The following is a 23,641-nucleotide window of genomic DNA, read 5'->3' on the forward strand; positions in this document are numbered from 1 at the left end:
TCATTACATCATTTACATGCATTTGGTTGTACATAGGAATGAGCCCAAGTAACATTTTAAGTTTTGTTCGGCTCTATAAGAGATCTTCATAACCAGTTTTATGAAACTTGCAATAAAACTGATTTATACACCAAAACCTCTTAATAACCTCTTTAAGAGCATCTTCTGGCTAAGTGGACCACTGTCGGAGAGGTTTTGCAAACCACATTAAGAGTAGCAATAAAACTGTTTTAAAACCTAGTTGAAAAAATTTCCGTTCTCGAAAAGAGGTTATGATGATTGTTGTTGTTTTTTTTTTAACAAAAAATATGACAGCTAAGGATGCAGAGAAGCTTCTTCTATGGCACGTAAAGTTCAGGAAGATAAATTATTCGTAAGTAGAAAGCGATAATTTCAAAGTTATATTTTAGTAGTTATTGCGTTGGTAGGCTTATGCGCATTCAATTTTACCGTGAATATTGGGGTTGCAGAAACATAAAATTAATGCGCTTCGAAAATAGTGAAGAATATCATCTTGGAGTGAAATAAACCAACTCGTTAATTTAGTAAAACTAACTCAAATCACAAGAAAACTCAGCTGAGAGAGTTTTTTTTATCTGGGCATGTTATGGAAACGGCGGCAAACTATCAATTCGCTCTTTTAATAACCTTCTACAGGAAACCTTAGATGATGGTCCATTTTGGAAACCTAGGATCCATTTGGACCCCAAATTTGTTCTTCTGTATCTCATGACCCTAACTTTTTAGAAGATCGGTGTCTTCAGCAAAGATGTTGAGTTGGTCAAGGACTTATAGGTTCTGGACCGTTTAATTCGAAATTTCATATATAGGTGGCGCTAGTGAGCATGTAAGTATTGAGTATTTGAGTACATATATGTCAAGATTCTGATCACATAGAAATTTGGTGTCTTCAGCAAAGTTGTTTATTAGGTAAAGTGTTTACCTTCTGCTCAAATATGAACGAGACTTTTTGACTTTTGTCCGCGGATGACATATCGTCAACATTTTTTTTCTTAGATTTATAGGACTGTTATACGTTTACATGTCAAATTTTTAATGGCACTTTAAACAAGTTAACCTCCAGTGTGTTTTTCGATTTTTTCTATGGAATCAAAGTTCAGCAAAGGCTTTATTTGTTATTTCACCAGAATTAGTGTTTCGGGTTAATTTAAAATGTGGTAGAATCCAGTGCACGTGTGTTTGACTGGAAAAGTCGTGCAAAGAGGGTCGTATATCAGTTGAAAGTCTGCCTCATGATCTTCGTCCAGAAACATCAATAAACGAAGAAATCATCGAAAATGCCAAGGTGTAGTGTACTCGGAATTTCTTCCGGATGGTCAATCTGTCAATGCTGAATGTAATCTGGGCGTTTTGTAGCGTTTGCGTGAGAATATTTGTCTCTAAATGAAATAATTGTGGGACAACAAGTCATGTTTTTTTCATCACGATAATGAACCAGCTCGCACATCAAGCTACTTCGCGATTATTTGAGCAAAAACAACGTTTACATTGTTCCTCAAGCACCATATTCACCTGATATGGTACCATGTGACTTTTTCCTCTTTCCAAATCTCAAATTGCCACTTCATGGTAACTTGTTCAGACGATTGAAGTCATAAAAGAAAATTCGAAGAGAGAGCGCAATGTGATACCAAAAGAGGCATCTGAAAAGTGCTATAAGGAATAAAAAAAGAAGTTGGCATATGTGTATCGCCTCCGAATAAGATTGATTTGCAAGACATAAAACAAATATTGAAGAATAATTAACCGTTTGTTTTTTATTTAACGAGTCTCGTTCATATTTGAGCAGAAGGTACTAATGATATACCGTTTGTTTGAAAATTTCACACATAGATGGCGCTACTGAGCGTACCAATTTTATATTAATATATCTTAGGATCCTGATCACCTAGAATGATGGAATCTTCAGCAATGTTGTTGTGTGGCTCAAGGACTGAGAGATGCTGGTCCGTTTGATTCGGAACTTCATATAGGGGAGACATTGGAGACTTGATCCCTTTTTCTTAATGTTGGCGTAAGAGTGTTCGGATTCTTCTAAGCTGCAACACCGATGATTTTGGTGGTTTGATGCGCTAAAAGCTAAGTAATTTATTAGTTATTTGGGTTCCATTAGTTTTCAACTTAACTTACAAATTTGGTCCACACTCCTAATTTGATAACCAACAGTTCCTAATCACTACTCTGTCCAGCTAAACTGTAAGGATTCAAGGTTAACCTCTGAATTCACACATCATATAAGTATCACTTACTTTATGGGTCCTAAACTGTCAATTTGTTGAATCATGCTTTCTGGCGTTATCGGTGTAATGCAAATCTAATCAAATAGATATTTTCAGTATCAATTCGGAATTCAGTTATGTAATTCATGTCTTATGCAGTAGTACTTACAAAAAGGTATTTTTGGATAACACGAATTCAGTTTTAGTTTATACTAATCAATTAATAGTGTAATTTAATGGAAATTATGGACTGCTTTAGGTATAGTCGACACATGACGGATTGGCTTTTGACCTCTCCCGTTCGTACCAAAGTGTCATAAACACGTGTCATGACATCGGTCATTTATTGAAGCGACGCGTTTTTGCTAGATCGAGGGGTACAAAGAGCGACGGCAGTATCCTCCGTAACACTTAATTTACCTGAAACTTTAAGAAAAAACACAAAACTAGATCCGATTTCCGTACAAAATGGCAGGTAAACATCTATTGCAAGTTAATACACAACAGATGGCCTTTAAATTATTGTTAAAGTTTTCAAAACTGTGTTTTTATGGAGGCATGTCTTATGATGTATTTTTCAAAAATGGGTGACACTTGATCCCCCATTGATGACATGGTTTATTTAAAGGGAAAATAATTCCAGAATCTTCCTTTTCCTTTTCTTATCGAGTTTTCTTGTATTTTCGATAAACATGGAGTGTTTGAAATTGTAAGATTTCCTTAAATTTTTAAGAATGTGCCGTATTTTCAAAATGGGGAGACTTGATCCCCCTTTTCTTGGTTTGTACTAAAGTTATAATTATCTGACATATTTTATCGTTGAATGGACAAGAATTTCAAGTAAATAGAGGCTTCCAAATAGAATTTTATTTTTCACATGTATAATGTGTGTGTAATCCTCGAGGGATCAAGTCTCCCCATGTTACTGTTGTGTATACTAAGCTGAATTAATTTAAATATGTTAACAACAACCTCATTTGGATAAATAAGTTTGAAAGTATTTTATTCAAACTATGTACTGTGAAATTTTGACACGATTTGGTTCAATTTTCACAAAGTTATTGAGATTTTTCGGAATCGCCTAAAAGATTTCTGAAGGACTGAAAACAAACCATCAGCCGTTAAAAAATAATGCAATGTACAATCGAAATCACTTGTAGCCAAAACATAGTCGTTTGTCCAGGAGTAGTTTTGGAAAAAATATGCTAGAAGAAAAATGTTTTTGATTCCGAGCAAATATGGGGGGAACAAGTCTTCCCAGGGATCAAGTCTCCTCAGTCTCCCCTACAGGCGGCGCTAGTGAGCATGTAAGTGTTAAGTATATGATCACATTTATTACAAGATCCTGACCACAAAGAAATTTGGTGTCTTTGGCAAAGTTGTTTATCGAGTCAAGTGTTTTTAATGAAGTACCGTTTGTTTGAAAATTCCACATATAGATGGCGCAACTAATCGTGCAAATTTTATATTTCATGTATCTAAGGATCCCGAGCAGCTCGAGAGATGATATCTCCGGCAAAGTTGTTGGATAGGTCAAGTACTTACAGATGATGTGTTTGATTTTAGTGGTTAAGGCTAAGGATCGCCAATCCGGAGACGGCGGGTTCGATTCCCGTTCCAGTCGGAAAAACTTTCTCGACTCCCTGGGCATAGTGTATCATTGTACTTGCCTCACAATATACAAATTCATGCAATGGCAGGCAAAGAAAGCCCTTCAATTAATAACTGCGGAAGTGCTCAAAGAAGTTGAAGCGAGGCAGGCCAAGTCCCAGTTGGAACGTCGAGCCATAAAGAAGAAGAAGAAGTGTTTGATTTGGAACTTCACGTATAGGTGGCTGATTGATTGATTTTTTTTTTTTTTTTGCGACACTTTACACCGTTATGGTGCATTCGTGTCGATATATAGGTGGCGTTACTGAGCATGCATATTTCTTATATCACATTTATCGCAGGATTCTAATCATTTAGAAAGATGGGATCTAGCGCAACTAGCGCCGCCTAGTGACCGAAACTCGATTCAAACAGTAATTCAAATGGAAGTCCTTGATCCACAGAGAACAGACGTCCAAGCTCATGTAGTGCAGTTGTGTAAAGCATTGCAACGATTGTTTTGAAATAACTGGGAATGTGGCCATTACGCGGCGCTGTCAAATTTCGAATCGGGGTACAAATTTGCCGTTGTTTTATCTTTTGGCGCTAGTGTCACCAAGTGTGCACCCTAGTAAAGTTCCACCAAGAAAATGTGTTGGTTTTACTTGGAAAACAATAATTGAATTCTTGTTCAACTTGTTTCTTATTGAAAATAATGAAACTAATTATCAATGGGTTGCTCAAATTTTGTTGCTGGATTATTGAAATAATCATTGACATCTTGTTATTTAATTAAATACAGCTCAGAATCTGAGTAGGAAAATTTAAAGGTGCACTAGTGAAATATTTCTTCAGAAAGCGCCATCATGGTGTCGAAACAAGCTTTTGACTAGGAAAGTCACCGTCGATGTCGCTACTGAGCTTGTTTTTTCTTTACACAAGTTTTTCAAGCAATTTTGTTCGAGCATGTTCGTCTGTTCTCTGTGCTTGATCTAGCCCACAACTTTGTAAAAGACACCATATTTCTGAACAATCATGATCCTGAAATATGTAAAATTTAAAATTAGTTTTCGCTCCAGCGCCGCCTAGCGGTGTAATTCCGAATCATACGTACCACCATCTGTCAGTCCTTTACCGACCAAACAACTTTGCCGCAGACACCAAAGCTCCATGCAATCAGGGCCCTGAGATATATGATATTGAAATGTCGTTACTGTTACATCTGTTTGTCTGTGATTTCTGTGATGTCAAAGACAAGTAGATGTAACACTGACAAAAATTCTATCTCATAAAGTTAGAGAGTTGGTGTCTTCGGCAAAGTTATTCAGCTGCTCAAGAACTTTTTGATGATAAGTCGTAAGTTTCGAAATTCTACCGCTAGGCGGCGTTAGCGTGAAAACAAATATTATATTTTACATATCTCAAGATCCTGATTATTTAGCAATATGGTGTCTTCGGCAAAGTTGTTAAAAATATCAAGGACTTTCAGTTGAATTATTATTTGTTTAGAGTTTCTGCCATTAGGTGGCACTAGTAGCAAATTTGCAAAAACATAGAAATAATAATTAATAGCTAGAAAATTTTAAATAGGCTTTAACTTCTTATGAGGTGCACCAAAAATTTTCAAATTTTGACTGCAAGTTCCCCAACTAGCTAGCTATATTTTTTACAAATTTGGGCTTGCTTGGTAAACTCTACGTGAAGTTGAAGTGTTTCTAGTAAAATACTCCTAATTCCAAAGCAGTTTATTAAACTACTATAACTTAGGGTCAAGTTAATCAAATTTAATGAAATTTTGAAAATGTTTGACTAATCCATTGGTCTTTGATAACCATTTGACTTGATTCAAATATATCTGAAGGGAAAAAAGTTACAGCTTGTTGAATACATTTTTAGACATTCTAATCATTTGCAACCTATTGCAGATTTGTAACTAGCGCCGCTTAGCGATGCTATTTTGTAACCAGCGTCCTGCGATGTTTAAAAACTAAAATTTATAAGCTCTCTAGCACCACCTATTAGTGGAATTTCGAATGAAACGGCCCATCAACTGAAAGTCCTTGATCAGCTCAACAATATTGCCGTACATAACAACACTCTAAGAAATCAATACCATGAGATATATGGGTGTGAAATTGTGTTAGTGTTATATCTGTTATGTCTTTGATACCACAAGATGTGATGCCTCTTAGCTTTTTTGGGATCCAATGGTATGCCTTCGGTTCATCAAAATATTTGAACAGTCCCTTGTGAACACTCTGCGTGTGCACTGAGTGGCATTTTTTTTTTCCTTTGTGCACTGGAATTATGACTTGCGGGCTCGCACACAGGATTCTAGTCACCCGCACACAAACTCTGCGTGAGAGCAATTTTATATTTTTAATTGTGAGTTTTCTTTTCTTTCTCTTTTGAAAGGTGAATGAAATTGTGTGGTTCAGTAAAAAATGAGCGGAAATGGGCGCAGTTTCTGCGCAGCATGCCATCCCTGCCAAATAGTTAAAATCTTGTGCTATGTAAGACATACGAATTGCATGCTCACTGACGCCACCTATGAGCAAAATTCAGAGTAGAACGGCTCATCATTTATAAGTTCTTGAAACTTATTTGCTGAATATTCAATTTATCTAAATATCTGAATCCGTATGCAAACTTGATTCAAAATGTGAATGCTCACTAGCGTCATCTAGTGACAGAGGTTTGAATAAAATTGTCCATTTGTAGCGGTCCTGCCGACCGAAGGAAGCATTTCCCTCCCTGTATCGAATAAATCTAAAGATCAATGATCACCATTGATCTAAGAAAGACCCTTTATTTCCTCATGGTGCTCCACGCAATTAGTGGATTACATCACATGTGGATTTCACGGTCATATAGACCAACGCCGGTTAACCAAGAAACAAGCGATGCAAGCAGAGAGAATGCTTACTGCTTGTTGCTGGTTGACCTGGTGATATAACGTTCTCGCTCCAATGCCGGAGAAATGTTTTTCTTTTAATTTTTGTTTGTCGCCCGGCAGCGCTGACTGAACCCCAACAAGGTCTCAGTCACGCGGCCGAACTAATGAAGCCAGAGTGGACGACGCCCGTTTTGGCTTTTCTCTTTTCTCTTATTTCTTTTCAGATCGGGAGAATGAGTTCTTGCGACGGCAAGTTAAAAGACCCGCGATTGACGCCGGGGCGGCGTTGTATTGTTGTGGTGCGCGTTTTGGACTTTCCGCGGGGTCCGTTTGCCGGCCGTTCGTCGTCGGTCGTTGATTTCCTAATTGTTCTCGGCTGGAAACCGGGGTGTTTTTCGCGAGTTCTTTGTGATCGAATTGTTAACTTACGGTGTTAAGTGCGGTGGACCTAATGTAGATTAATAAAATGAATAAATGTGTTAAACAGTGTTGTGGACAGTCTGAGTGAATCCGAAAAATACCAGTGCCGCGACTTTCGCCCCTACACATTATCTGCAAATTCTTGACCTCCCAAACATCTTTGCTGAATATAGTACAGACGGAAAAAGAGTCATTAGAATCCTGGGAAATTTGAAATATAAAATTTGCATACTGAATAGCGCCACCTATGTGTGAATTTCCTAACACAAGTTTGGGGCTGTCCATAAACCACGTGGTCATTTTTTTGGGACTTCTCAACCCCCCCCCCCCCCCTGCGTGGTCATTAGTCCATACAATTTTTTTTATTCGTCCATACAAAATGGTCATTGGCCGAAACCCCCCCCCCCCCCCCCCCCCCCCTCATGACCACGTGGTTTATGGACAGCCCCTTTGCATCATCTGTAAGTTCTAGACATATGAAACCACTTTTCAGAACTCAAATTTTTTTATGTGATCAGGATCCTGAGATATATGAGATGTGAAATTTGTATGCTCACTAGCGCCACCTATGTGTAGAGCTTCAAATCAAACGGCTAATCATCCGGAAGTACTTTACCAACACAACAACTTTCTCGAAGGCGTCATCTTTCTAAGTGATAAGGATCCAGTGATATATGAGATACAAAAACTAAAAGCTCACTAGCACCACCTAGTGGTGGAATTTCGAATCAATCGGTCCATTATCTGTATGCGCCCGACTTACTGAGCAACTTTCCCGAATAAGTGACGCTTCTACAAGTTCTAGATCTTCCGATAATTTTGTTTGAAGACATTATATTACTATGTTTTTAATGCCAAATAGCGCCATCTTGCAGTGTTGGGAATATTCACTTGCAAAAAGTTATACTCACTTGCTTCTATCTCAGTGCAGAAGCATGCTATCAAAAATGATATTTGAAGGGATTTTAGATTGTAGTTTAATATAAAAGTTTGCCGAATAAAGTAAAGGTCGCAGACGCATAAGAGCGATTCCAAGCAACAGCATCAAAATTAAGGAAAATTTTTAATTCATGATTTTCTATTGAACTGAAACTTTGCACAGTTTTTCAGTTCCATCTAAATCGCCATTTTTCGATATCAAAGTTTTATTTAGAGCCACGACTAACTTTTCAAAAGGGTGTATGTGAAAATGGTTCAAAAATATTCAAAAATATGCACAGCAAAAACGGATTGTTCGATTGTTATGAATTTTTCAGCAAAGTTAGATAGCTAAATGGTGATTTCTAAGAAAATATACACTGTGAAAAAAAATCTATTTTATCATTGAAAAACATCATTTTTGTCACAAAAACTCAAATATCTCAAAACCCTATCTTTTTACCAACTTGAATTTTTTAGGGAAAACGGTCCATTGTATTAGCAATCTACCATAAAAATTTGGTGATGGTAAACTAATAAACAAAAAAGTTATAACATTTCAAAAATTTCACAATTTTTACATTTAGTAAAAAAAATTTTTCTGTGTAAATTATTTCGGTCGGGAATCGCGATTTGATGCTGATTTTATTGTTCAGCAAAGTTAGATAACTAAATGGCGGTTCCTAAGAAAATATACAATGTGAAAAAAATCTTTTTTAACATTAAAAAATATCATTTTTGTCACAAAAACTCAAATATCTCAAAACCCTATCTTTTTACCAACGTAATTTTTTAGAGAAAACGGTCCATTGTATTAGCAATCTACCATGAAAATAAACAAAAAAGTTATGACAATTCAAACATTTCACAATTTTCACATTTAGTAATAATTTTTTTTAGTGTAAATTATTTCGGCCGGAAATTGAAGTTTGATGCTGATTTTATTGTTAATGGCCTTGCGTGAGTAAAACAAGTTGTTTTTATTATATATTATATATACATATAATATAATATACTATGTACCGTAATGTTCCGATTTTATCACGCCCTCCGCGCATCAGCCCTGTCGTCGTAAAATTCGAGCTTCTTAGTCGTTTGATGGTGGGGTGGGCGCTGCTACACAAAACAGTTGATAAGGGCGCCAGCGAGTGCAAATTCGATAGAAATGCTGCTAAACACAATAATTACTGTTTCAATTGTATAGTATGCTGACAGGAAATATATAAAGCGATACAATATCTTAACAATATAGCAATTATTAAAGTATTTTTTTTTTTGATAATAATATTGGGTATAGGGCGGAAGTGGTATATGTACCTCGGTTCTTTGCTAATGGCTGACAACAGTCGAACAATACGAAGGCGCCATCAGTGAAAGTCGTTGCTACGAGTGTCCTTGGAAGAAACTGCGTTCAACAAATATGCACCAAATGTACCATATATGGTGCTAATAATATTGGTGGAGCTATACGGACATGAGACTTGGACCATGCTCGAGGACGAGGAGGTCCTGCAACCACTTGGGATCTTTGCGCAACAAGTGCTAAGGACGATCTTTGGCGGCATGCAGAAGAACGGTGTGTGGCGGCAAAAAATGAACCACGAGCTCGTTGCACTCTGAGAATGCCGAAAAAGCGCGGCAAAATTAGTGTGCGCTACTGATTCGCTTGGTTCAAAAATCCTTGGGATGCCGAGAGTACGATGGGCGGCTTGGGTGCTGACGGTGGATAGCTGCAACTGGGACATATGGTATTATGGCGGCAAATTATATTGATTTGAGCATGAACGCCCTCGCAAATTAGAAATACAACTTGGGGGACTTACGTATCTTCGGCAGTTTTATTCTCTTCGTCTTAGGGTTTTTTGAAACCTGTTGAACTCAATGAGGCCTCGAATCCTTCCAAACAAAGCTGAGTTACATGCCCAAATTTCAGGCAATTTGGCTGACAAATACGCCCCATGACGAAGAGAACAAACTTGCTGATACAGTAAGGACCCGATTTTGTCAGCCCCTGGTAGCATTTTGGGCTGACAAAATCGGGTACCTGACAAAATCGGGACATTTTTTAAAATCATTTTTTTATTCATGAAAAATTGTTCTGAGCACATCAGAGACGGAGATAGGTGTTGAGGGTCTGCTTTGGGTTCGTTCAAATATTACGTAACGCCAATTAGGGGGGGGGGGGGTCCGCGCTGTGTTACGATTCATACAAAATTTAAAATTTCTCTTTCAAAAATAGTTACGCGGCGAAGGGATAGCGGATAGGGTCCAAAATTGCCAAATTTTGCGTTACGTAATATTTGAACGAACCTTTTGTGGTAAAAAAATCGAAAGGGTGTTAAGGGCACAGAAAAAATGGAATTTTGTCAAAGTTAACATTCAGTGTTATTTGACAGCAGAACTATTACATATTTTATTTCTTTTTCTTCATGTCATAACATCCCTACTGGGACACAGCCTTCTCCTAGCTTAGCAATTGTGGTCTACAGAAGACAGTTGACACTGGATAGCTCAGTTTAAATCATAACATCTTACATTAGCTGTCAACGAGTGAAAATGAACCAACATCTGATTGACAAGTACAGACACTCATACTGTCCGAATTGGCAACGTTTCCGATGCCTTTCCACTTTAATTTCCAGAGCCTTATCTCTAAAGAGTCTCTCAAGAAATCTTTGAAGAAATGTTCTGGGAAATTTTTAGAGAAACTACCCGAGGATATACGGAACGTAACCCTCAAAACATTCCCGAAGGGATCCCGTTAGTAGTTTCTGCAAAACACCTTTACAGGAGCTCCGGATAAATCCCTTAAGTTTCGGAAAGAAACCTTAGTGCAATCTCCATAGAAATCTCGAGAGGCGTTTCTTTAGCATTTTCTGAAAAATCATTGAAAGAATCCCAATTGCAATCTTTGAAAAAAATTCCTTGAGAAACCCATTGAGGAATTCCTGGAAAAAAGTACTGGGAAAATATCTGGAGCAGTTTAAGGAGAAACCATAGCAGAAATGAATTGTAAAATTCTAGCATGAATTCCAGAAGAGTTTCCAACAAAAATTTCTAAAGGAATTTCAGAAGCAATACCAAGGGATTTTCGTAAAGAAATACCAAGAGGTAACCCTGGAAAAATCTGAAGCGGGACCCCCGGGAAATCCTATGGATGCTCAATTGGGAAATCTAACAAAGGAATCATAGTGAAATCTCTAGAGGAATTCTTGTATGAGTAATTACTAAAACATTAATAGAAGAACATTTTACGAAATTCTTTGAAGGATCCCTGAAGGAATTTTTGAAAAAATCCCTAGGAAAATCGCTTGATTTATTCATCAGTAGGTTGGTTCCAGGGGCACGTTCTCTTCCATTTGGAAAATTTATGCCTTCCGTAATTTATTCATAGACTATTATTTTTTTTATTCCGTGTCGGGTATTTCCACCACTGCGACCAGTTTTTTGATCATGGACTAAAGCACGCAGTAATTAATATAGGAAGTATTGCAAAAGTATCTACAGAATTCTCTGAATACATCACTAGAGGAGTTCCTGTAGAAATTACTGGATGAAGTCCTACAGGAATACCAGCAAGAATTTCTGAAGAAGTCTCAACAGGAGTTCGTCAACCTGGGGGTATCATGGGAAGAATGCATGAACAATTCTCAGGGAAATATCTGAAAAGGTTCTTATAGAAATTTCCAGAAACTCCAGCAGAAGTTCCAGGACTATCCAAACAGACATGTATGGAGAAATGCCAGCAGGATGTCTTAAAAGAATCGCAAGGAAATCCCTGGATAAATCCACGTAGCAATTGTAGGAGGAATTATTGGAGAAATCCTTGATACATCGCTGTAGGAGTTCATGTAGAAAATTTTTGAGCAAAAATGCTGTCAAAATATCAGCAAAACTTTTGGAGGAATCCTAGCAGGAGTTCCGGAACAAGTCTCAAGAAAAGCTTAAGGAAATCACAGGAGGAATGCCTGAGAAAATCTTAAAGAGACACACTTTAATGAATCGTTATAAAATTCTCGTAGAATTCCTTTAAAAACTGCCGGCGGAATTCTTGGAGAAATACCAGCAAAAATTCTTACAAGAAACCACGCAAAAGTTCTTGAAGGAATCGCAGCAAGAATTTTTGGTGGAATCCCATCTCGAATTACTTAAATAAGGGTTTCTAATGAATATAATTCTCACAGCAATTGTTTAAGCATTCCAAGCAGGAAATCTACAATAAATAATAATAAATCTCATAATAAAAAGGGCGGAACAACCATTACATGTCTCAACATCTTCCACCCCGTCTAGGCATATTTCAATTTATTTATGCAAACTTATCCCCTTATCAGATATAACGGAGTCTGCTCTATCTGTTACTGGTCAGAGATTACATGAAAAATGGGTCATGTGCTCAGAAGGAACGGAGAAGCAAAAATTCGAAATGGTTGTTGCGCCCTTTTCAAATGTTAGCCTATCTGGATCAATCCAAACAAGTAAACCTAGAATACCTAGAAGAATACGTGGGCTTAAAACGTAGCCGATGTGGTAAGCGCACGTGCAATCAGCACAATCATGCTCAGGGTGACGAGTTTGATACCTGGTTAGCTCAGGATCCATTTCATAATCGACATTTTCTTAAGGTGAAACATCAAGAAATCCCATTGCAATTTTTCATACAAACTTTAGAGGCACAAATCCGACAAACAAAGCATAGAGCCAAGCCACACTTGTTTTTCCTGGCTTTGCTCACTTCCAAAAAGAGGCAGCTTTTACAAATCGAGAGCATTCGTTTACAAATGTTCAAGATTGGTGCTCTTGAAAACGTGAATAGGGGACCAAGTCGGCCATTGTGGCAGCCATGTTTGTATTCCTTAACTATCATGTGTATAAAATATCTTCATGACTACCACACGATATATGTACAAATGCAAAATAAACATTGTCTGTGGAGGATCTCAGTTAAAAATTGTAAAAGTTCTCATTGATACTAAGCTGAGGAGCAGGCTGTGTCCCAGTTGGAACGTTACGCCAAGAAGAGAGAGAGAGAGCTGGAATCTTTGAGCAATTGAAAACAATATTGGTTTAAAGCATTGGCGAGGGTTGGGTGCTCAAATTGCCTCAATGTGTTAGTTTGCAAAAAAAAAGTTTGGCCATTTTCAAAAGTTACTCGAGTTTTGTTCATTGCGTAATTTTTCTATGACGCCTAAAGACATCAACTGCATTAAGATTGATAATAAAATGGAAATTCTTAATGAAACACAAATTTATTTTTTACTTCAAAAAAGGCTGACAAAATCGGGTCAAAAAGCTGACAAAATCGGGGGTAGACAAAATCGGGGGCTGACAAAATCGGGTCCCCACTGTAATACCCTTCGTCAGAAATTATAAATACTCTTTGTTTATTGAATAAAATCAACTGTTCTGGTGATTTCCGCCAAATTCTTTCAGAATACAACAAATTGTGCTTCTATTTTTGTATGTCCTTCCAATTGGCTTCTTTAGCGGTGTTGAGATAATTCCTTATTCTGAATCTGCATGCAAAACTGAGCCGAAATCCAAATTTTCATGAATTTTGGTGCCCGGGAACCTATTTTAAAATCAATTTGAAGTTTGTATGGGAGCGATTTGTCGAATCACCCCTCGTCGCATTTTGTACTGGGCGGAGCTGTCAAAAGGTGATTTCAAAAAATCTCTTCGAGATCGAATTTAGGTACCAAAATGAAGTTCTAAAAATCTGAATAAAATCATAGTGGCTCAGAAAAAGGTGCTCTTTCGTATAAAATCAAAAAATCAATACATTTTTCTTAATTTAAAAACCCAATTGACATGATAATTTGAAGAACAGTCGATTTCTCCAACAATGAACTTCATTCGCCCAATATGCATTGGTGCAAAGGTGTTTTTGTAATGATTTCAACATAATTTATCACAAAATACCAGTAATTGTCTTACTTTTTATTATAGTCGCTTTCATAATAAGTTGTCTAGGAAATGCGTTCATCCTGGAAAAAATCGATAAAGACGTTTGCACAACATTTTTTTCTGACATAAAATTTCTTATTTTTTAAGGTCTAATACGGAACATCAGAACTACCATACAGTTTCTTATCTTTTCTGAACGCATTCAGTTTGAACTATTTTATTGTTTCAGCTCATTCGACCCTTCCGATGACAAAGCTTGTCATATCATAAAAACAAATGCAGTAAGCAGTAATTAAGACATTCGTTTGCTTAACGTTCGTTGCTACCCGTGTTGTTGAGAAATTTCAAATAAAATTGTTTTCATTGAGAGGATTTGTAATGATGGTTCTCGATCAAATATTCCAGTGAAAATTTAGTTTACCAATCTATAAATATCTTTTCTTATCGATACAGTAACTTTCATTGTGTTTGGAAATTGAATATTTTATTTATGCGTTTTTTTTTTTCTTTTCCATTATGCTACATTTTTTGACCACTTTGTGCAACTTCACATTTTAATAATATAATTTACAGAGCTCTATTTTTTACTTCTACAACAACATCAACAAAGTTGTTATTATTTGTTTCGTTAGGATGTTTACTATAATAAGAGTTAGAAGAAACTTTTTTGATAATTAAGCTCAAATTGAAGTGACAGTCAATCGTTTGTGTATTAATAATTTCTGAAACAGTCTATAAGGATACAGCTTTTGAGAAAATCGCCTTAGTGATTTTGAAAATTTTAGTGCTCAGAATTTTAGTGCTTTTTTCAGAAAAGGTCGCAAAAGAAGATTTTTTTCGTATTTTCAGTAAAATGCAGAGGGGCGCCTACTATATGGAACTTGGGTAATATGACGGGTTAACCCCCAAAACCACTCCCTCGGGTAAAAGTTCGCTGCCCTGGTTTAGGTATGTGAGAAAAAAATGTTTTTTTATTGTTTTGCTCTCAAATAATTGTATGAACTTTTGTGAAATTGGATTTTTTTTTCTTGCGCTCTTTCTAATATTGGAGAATTGCCTATGTGATTTTAGATGATTTACGTCCTTTCAAATATCAGCAAAATTAACTTTGTCAATATTGCATTTTTTCCACTTATAGACGCGTAAAAAGTCTTATTTATGATATTAAAAGGTACTCTGAATCGCATGTATGGTTTAACACTTTTATATCTGTAAAAACTATTGTGATATTAAATATTTTTCATCCACTCTCCCAAATATAAAAAAAATCATTTTATGTGGTTTTTCATATGTAAAATTGCCTTTAGTAATAATCAAAGCATTAGCGCCCCAGAGAAGGTGCGAAGAAACTCTTTTCCGGAATTGACAATTTAGAATTTTTCTTCCATTTTTGAATTATAAAAGTATCATCTCATTGATTTTTTCGATATTGTTGCGCTTACAAAAAAAAACTTCCTTCATGATATTTATTTTTTTTTTCACGCTCCAATACCTTGTCGTAAAAGAACAAAGGAGCTTAAATATTTTGGTAGGCGGTAGAGTCTATTATAATGTCATTAGTGATAGCTCATGTGATTTTTTTACGAAATTGTGTACGGCTGAAGATATAAAAAAGTTACCTGTGCCTTTTTTCAAAATCTTGTCCTTCCGCATTGATTCCTTCAAAAAATATTAGTTTTCTTTAGAATTTTCTCCAAAGTTATCTGCAGGCTACCAGAAATAAATCTTCCCCGGAGTCCTTCCGATATTACTCCGTGGATTTCTATAAAAATCCACCAAGAATTCTATTCGGAAAATCTTTCAAAGATTTCTTTTGAAAGAACTTTTGATCGTCTTCTTTTTATCGCTTCTGAATTTCCCTTAGAAATTCCTTCGGAGTTTTCGTTTGAGGACCCTCTAGAAATTTCTCAAAAACTCCTCTAGAAAAGTTTCCATGGTTTTCCTTGAAAAATCCTCCATAGATTTTACCAGGAATCCGTACGATAAGAGATTCCTGCAGGAGTTTATGCATAGATTGCTTCAGGATTCCCTCCAGATATTGTATTACCTCAGACTTTTTCTTTAAGGCATTTTCTTTACTTAAAGGATAACTCTTATGATCTCTCCACAAATATTTTTACATATTTTTTCAAAAAAATATTTGCTAGGAATTTAAACAGAGATTCCTTTAGAAATAACTCAAGAGTTATTAAACTGCAGACGCTTTACAATGCAGTTTCTTCAGGTATTTGTTTTTTTTTTTTTGAAACTCGCTCACAGATTTCTACAAAAATACTTTCAGGAAATTCTCCAGGAATTTTCCTATAAATATAATTAAGAATTTACCTGGGATTTCTTGAGAGAATGCCGCATAGCGGTAAAGTCTCCCACAAAAAAAAAAAAAAAAAAAAAAAAAAACTTCAAAATTTCGCCAAATTTTCACACGTTTTGCTTCTTGGTTTGTGCTGTTGTGATGTTTTTGACATGTGAAATTTATTTTGACATGAGTTTTTTAGGGTGATATGGGGCGAGTTTATTTTTCATGGTTAATATAAAAGGCAAACTACAGAAGCTATCTGTAAGCAAGAATGAATGCTATTAATCTACAATACAACAATAATTCAGCTTGCAGACATACAGGAATGTACTTTTTTGAACAATTCTTGTGAGTTTTGGTCGACTAATGCAAAGAAATGCACATGTTGTGAAGATTTAAGGATTATTTGATATTATTCAATACACCACTTCCAGTGGGACACCCAGAGCTGGTTTCGGGACACTACCAGTTGTCTAAAATGTGTTCTTACGCATCGATCATCGTGTTATCAAGAAAGCTGTTATTTGATGTACTATCAAACCCCGCTTGCATGCATGGGTTTGGTTAACTTTTATACTAGGCCACCTCCAGCGGGACATCTGGGATCGGTTGTGGAATACTACCGGTTCCGATATGATCTGAGAATGTTTTCCTACTTACTGCTCGTGAGGTTATCGAAAAAGCCGCGGTTTGATATGTCACATGCATGGATTTAGTTCACTTTTATGTATAGCCACTAGTGTGGGTCATCGGAACCGTTTTCTCAGATCAACGCTTTTTTGGTTCCGTTTCGGGTCCTGAGTATCTGTGCAAAATTTGATCACGGTTGCGTCTACACTTTGCGCATTTCAATTGAGGGGGTAAGAAGCAAAGGGGTGTAAGTGACAAAAACCCACTTTCGAGTAAATGAGGTTTAAAGTTTTTGACCAATTTTTCATCCCATACAAAATGTATGGAGCTTCAAAATCAACCCAATTTTCTCTGATTTATTGTAATTTTTATAATCATCGTAGAAACAATCTTAAAAATGTTCCTGAAAGCTTGAAATCTGAATAATTCTATGATATGCTTAGCTCGAAATCGACAAAATGGTCACTTACACCCCTTTGATTCTGGGCCCCTCAATTGAAATTTGTGTGGGATTTTGTATGGGAAAACATACTTTTTTGCATTTTTGTCATAAGTTGAAAAGTTTGTCTGAAACTTTTCAACCAATAACGTAAAATTATAGCATAGGATGTTCTGAAAAACTTTGTCAAAGACCGCAAAGCGATCCGATGCTTGTAAAAATAGTTATGACCAACGAACCGCATGCATGTGTTTATATTTTAACATGTAAAGGAATAACAATAGCAACAAAATCATGCTGTTTCGCCAAGCAATGCTAACGCTATAACTTTTTTCATAAGCATCAGATCACTTCGCGGTCTTCGACAAAGTTTTTCAGGACACTCTAGGCTATGTTTTAACTTTGTTGTTGTACACGGGTAGATACTATACCTATCTCACCACATTCCAAAAGTTGTGTCAATTGGTTCAAATTTGACTGAGTTATAGTGGAAAACAGACGAATATATAAGCCACCGCCCAAGTGGCGCGATTCCCTACTTTGCCAATTTATTAGAGAAATTTAAATGATTTTTGTGATGATTCTTTTGGAAATTTTGTTGGAAATTTGACTTTTACAGTTTCTTTGATATTTTATCCTAATTGCGTTGGAAATTCGGTAGAAATTTGCTTATCCAATTTATTCGGATATGCCTTTAGAATTTTTCACGGAAATTTCATTCCATTGTCAATTTCATTCCGTTAAGTTTGTAAGGATATTTAAACGAAAATTCTTTCAATGATTTCTGCGACAATTTAAAAGAAAACTACCCTTGAGATTTTCTTTTGCAATCTATTTGGAAATTTGTTAGCGATATGCTTCGGCAAATAAATATGGAGTTTATATAAAAACTTTTTTTTTTTTTTTTGTCTTTATTATAGAGACTTTCAGCCTGGGGCTGGTTCGTCTCTTTTCTATAAAAACTTGTAAGAGCTATTGTTCGTTTCTTATTTTTCTAAAATTCATTAGAAATGTATCCCAGCAACTTTTTTGTACATTCGTTTTAATTTACTTTTCGAGATTAAATCTTTTGAAAATTTCTTTGGCAATTTTATTGGGAATTCAATTACCTCCGGTAAATTATTTGTAGGTTCTTTTGAGATTTCCTTCGGTAAATAAGTTCGGAGTTCGTTCGTAAACTTGTAAAAAATAATTTACAAATTCTTTGATAATTGGGTTATTTAAAGATAAAAAATATTGCTATTGTCTACAGCTTAATCGAAAGAACAAATATTTATTTTTATGAGCATAACGCATTTCATTCGCACATTGTTTCGATAGTCAAATGAATGAAACAGGTTTAATTTTCGTGAATAGAATGACAGTTCATCGATAGAATGATAGCTCGTTTAAACAAAAAAAAAAACATTCAAACTTTGAATGAATTTTAAAAATATTTTCCGGGTACCAAAAATGATTGAATTTTTTATTTCAAATGATTTCTAGGTGAAGATTCAGATTATGCGACAATATTCAAATCGTAGAAGAACCCATGGAATTTCATGCATAATTTCCCTTGAGAACAAATTATTGATTTTTTTCGGAAACTTGTTAGAAATTCGGTTGAAAACAACGTTGGCATTTTATGTAAGAAGTCATTTGAGATTTCTACGGTAAATTATTTAAGAATTCCGTCAGAAATAAACTAAAAGATCCTTTGGGATTTCCAAATTAATTAGATTAAAAATATGAATCGGCAAATTAATTAGGAACATCTGGCGCTGAAAAGGTGCTGTTATTTCTATGCAGATTCGACCTATTCAAATCGAATGCCAAAATTGTTTTAGGCACATGCGGACAAAGCCACAGCTTCATCCAAAACAGCCCAAATTTAAATTAAATGGACCTAAGTTAACTAAATTGGCGTACTATTCACCCGAATAAATATTACGAACTTTGACGACATTTTGTATACACTGCCCAATTATTGTCAATTAGTGTAACATTCCTTGAACAAATGATAAAGAAATATGTTGCACTGTCGAGGCAAAACGCACCCCCTTACATAACATCAAAAAGCAGGTTTGCGATGTAATTTTCCCGATCGTTTGTCGAACGATTTGATGGTGAAAACCGACTAAATACCTTAAGGCGAAACTGGTAGCTTTTTGGTTTTTGATTTTTTATTAAATAACGAAGCAATATTTTCAAAATCGGTTTTCGTACACAGTTAGAGGAAGGATCAAGGTATCTCCTGATTTTTTTTCAGGTGAAAATGTTCTTCAGTTTTGAGGAAACCGTTTTTGAGTAAAATTTCAAAGAAATATGGTTTTTAAAAAATTGATTAAAGTTTACACCTGAAAAAAATCCAGAAGATAGTTCGATCCTGAGGATAACACTAAGCGTAAAAAGAAAAACTTAAACAGTAATGTACGTGATTTATGTATTTTAAACATTTTTATTTTTCACTCTTGGTTGGGGCAATTTGCACTCCATGTGATGGGGCAAAACTCACGTATAGAAAACAAGCTGTAAAAATATCTATGAGCGCTTTGTAAGTAATCTGAAACGAAATTGAGCTATTATTCGTCTTAAAACCTCAGAAAACATGCATTTTCTCTTAAAAGGGAAAAGATTAATTAACTCGACAGAACATTTTTCCCAATGTTATGGTGCGTCTTGCCCCATTGTTGCAGTGCATTTTACCCCGAGCATGGGTGCATACTGCCCCGCATAAACATACGAAGCCATAATGGTGGTCTTCACAAAAAACGTTATTTTCAAAAGCTGAGCTATATTAAGGCTGAAGTTTTGTTTGAGATCGCTTAGAATGCAAGTTTGTGCAATAAATGCATGCAATAAAACAATAATTTAATGCCCTTTTATATGCATTTGGACGCATCTTCCTTAACTGGTGCGTATTACCCCAGAATAAGTGTGTGCTGAAGTTTCCAACTGTTTTTTTTTATTTGTCACGGACTTGTATAAACTGGAACAATGCAAATGTGCACAATTTTTTCTGATTGGAAATTACGGCCACGAAGAAACAAACACCGAGAAAAAATTCTACTCAGTGGTGATTTCAGAGTAAGACCAACTCAGTCACTGAGTAGAAAGTTTTCTCGGTGAATTTAAAACGCCAAAATGTATGCACAAGAAATCAACCGTATACATATTATAAGATAAGAGAAATACATATATCCAATCAAGTGACAGTATCGCAAACGTAACATGAGCATGCATGGGGAGTACGCAGAGTGTGATTTTACTATATATAATATACTTATGTTTCAGTTCAGTTCAGTGAAGTGAAGTGAAGTGAATTATTTTTGGAAAATGTGCACCACGTGGGTGGTGGTAATAATCACATTCACCATTTTACATGGTTATTTTGAAAAAAAGCTTTTTTGACTTAAAAATAAAGCTGCTTAGTCGTCGACTAACCGTGACTAAGGAGGACTACAGGGCTGCCGCGCATTAGTCGTTTATTCATTAATTTGCTGTTACATTTGAGGACAAGTGTTTTCCCTCTTCTTCAAGATGAATGTTGAAAGCGTGTTTTGCAACGTTAAAAATATTGAAATGGGTATAGATGTTGAAGAATATTACAGGGCATTTTTGAAAAGGGGCGTAATTAAATTGTTTAAACAGATGTCGCTGATGGCAATTTCTCAGTTGTTGTCGTTTTCGAACTTCCTGCGCCCTGCTTTACCGATGATATACAGATGGCTCGTTTTTCAAATTCTAGACGGCAGGACGTGCAAATGCGTAATTTTGTACACAATGTGGACATTTGGGCATAACCAGTCTCTTTCAGCTTATCTATGGTGCTTTCGGTGAGATTTCGTAACTCTTTTGAACATTTTTTTTATCATCAAACGGTCTACAAGAGAGCGTTGAGTTGAAGACCTTTGAGAAAGCGACTGTTCATCTTGTTCGTTAGATTATAATAAACAAAATCACTTATTAATTTTAACTTACTTGTTTGGTGTTGGTGGCTGAAGAAAAAAAATACTATACAATTTTTAATATTCATAGCGGTAGTATTTTTTTGTTTTTTTCGTGAGCATTGTCAGGTATGTATACAGACAAACAAACGTAACACTGGCGAAATTTTCATTGACCACGCCTTCAACGATCATTTTGAATCTTGGTTGTGGCTTTCATAACAAGAAGAGCGCCCATCGTTTTTCTTTGCGTTTGACGTTTCACACTAGCGCCTTCTGATGACGATATTGCACAACGCAGTGTTTCGTGAAACATTTCCACCAGGTGGTGATAGTGTGAACTGGGCGATGAATTTTCACTAAAATTGTTCTAGGCGTTTCGTCTGTTTGTCTGTGGTATGTACCTCTTATGCATTTGTTGTTGTTGAAGTTACTCGCATTCTTTCGATCATAAAGTCTGTTCTCTACACACTTAATTTTGATTACCGCACCGAGTTCGGTAATTTTTTGACGAGATTAAAACTGCTGAGCACCGAACTCGTTCAGTAAAAATGCATTGTTTACCTTTTCCATACGATTTTGACAGTTGTTTTACTGAGCCTCAGTAAAATCGATTACCGAAACTACCGAGATCGTACTGCTGTTATAATCTCGTCAAAAAAGTACCGAACAGGCAATTCAGAAATAAGTGTGTAAGAGGGATTTTTTTTGCGGATAAACTAGACGTATACGCGTATAAAAAAACTTTAATTATACAGCTTTTGTCTTAAAAATAAATTCAATTCCATTTTTCTTATAATCAACAGCTTTTCAACACTATCAAGGGATTTTTTCACCAGTCACGTACAATAAAAAGTATGACAATCTCAATATTTTTGATCACAACACTGGATCGCGTCTAAGTTTCAAATAGATACTATAGTAATTACGAATAATCAAACTAAAGTATCATGAAAACAACTTGTTTAATTCAGGCGGTAGCCTTTACAATAAAATCAGCATCAAAATATAATTCTCGAAATAATTTACACAGAAAAAAATTTTTTTTTGTTACTAAATGTAAAAATTGTGAAATGTTTGAAATGTCATAACTTTTTTGTTTATCAGTTTACCATCACCAAAATTTTATGGTAGATAGCTGATATAATGGGCCATTTCCCCTAAAAAATTGAAGTTGGTAAAAAGATAGGGTTTTGAGATATTTGAGTTTTTGTGACAAATATCATATTTTTTCAAAGTAGAAAAAGAAATTTTTTACAGTGTATATTTTCTAAGGAATCATCATTTAGTTATCTAACTTTGCTGAAAAATTTATAACAATCGAACAATCCGTTTTTGCTGTACAGCTTTTAGAATATTTTAGAACTATTTTCGCATACACCCTTTTGAAAAGTTAGTCGTGAGTGAATATGAAGGTTTAATATCAAAAAATGGCGATTTATATGAAATTGAAAAACTGTGCAAAGTTTCAGATATTTTTGAAATGGTCGCTCAGGATCGACTGACATGACTCCGTGGAATTCCTCATAATAAAACCGTGAGAGAGCTGTGAGCACAAGGTGAGTATAAAATACACGAATTTTACTTACCTCGTACTCACAGCTCTCTTACAACTTTGGTATGCGTTTACGACCTTTACTTTATTCGGCAAACTTTTAGATTAAACTACAATCTAAAAGCCCTTCGAACATCATTTTTTGATAGCTTGCTCCTGGACTGAGATAGAAGCAAGTGAGTATCACTCTTGCAAGTGAGTATCACTCTTGCAAGTGAGTATTCCCAACACTGCCATCTAGTGGGGAAATTTTGAATTATTCAATTCACCGGTAGATGGCGCTTGACTTACCGAACAAATTTGCCGAAGACATGAATATTGTAAAACATCAGAATCAAAAGTTATAGAGAATTCTATTTGGGGTCCAAATGGACCCCAGGTATACAATATCGTCCGGTTCAACTTTAACATGGAATAAAAATCAAAGTATGCCATGAAATCAATTTTATTTTTGCTTAAATTATAGAACTAGGTCTAGTTTGAAGGTATTGCAAAAATAAAGTCAATATGTTATACCAAACTTGTTTGTCATTACTCCAAAGTTGACTGGGGTCCAAATGGACCCCAGGTATCCATTAGAGGGTAAGCAAAATTAACTATTTTTAATTAACGTCATCTTATTCTTCAATATAGTGGCGACCATAATAAGCGAAAATAAACGAAAGCAATTTAACTTTTATGATGACCACAATAAACCTAGCAGTGTCGTAGTTTCTGCTTTTTCACCAACATCGAACGGATCGCCATCTGTTGAATGATTGAACAGTTTTATTGTGGTAATAATGAATGCCAGAAGGTTTAATTATCGAAGAGTTTTGTTTACT

The sequence above is a fragment of the Aedes albopictus genome, chromosome 2 (genome assembly GCF_035046485.1).
Source record: "Aedes albopictus strain Foshan chromosome 2, AalbF5, whole genome shotgun sequence".
Lineage (NCBI taxonomy): Eukaryota > Metazoa > Arthropoda > Insecta > Diptera > Culicidae > Aedes > Aedes albopictus.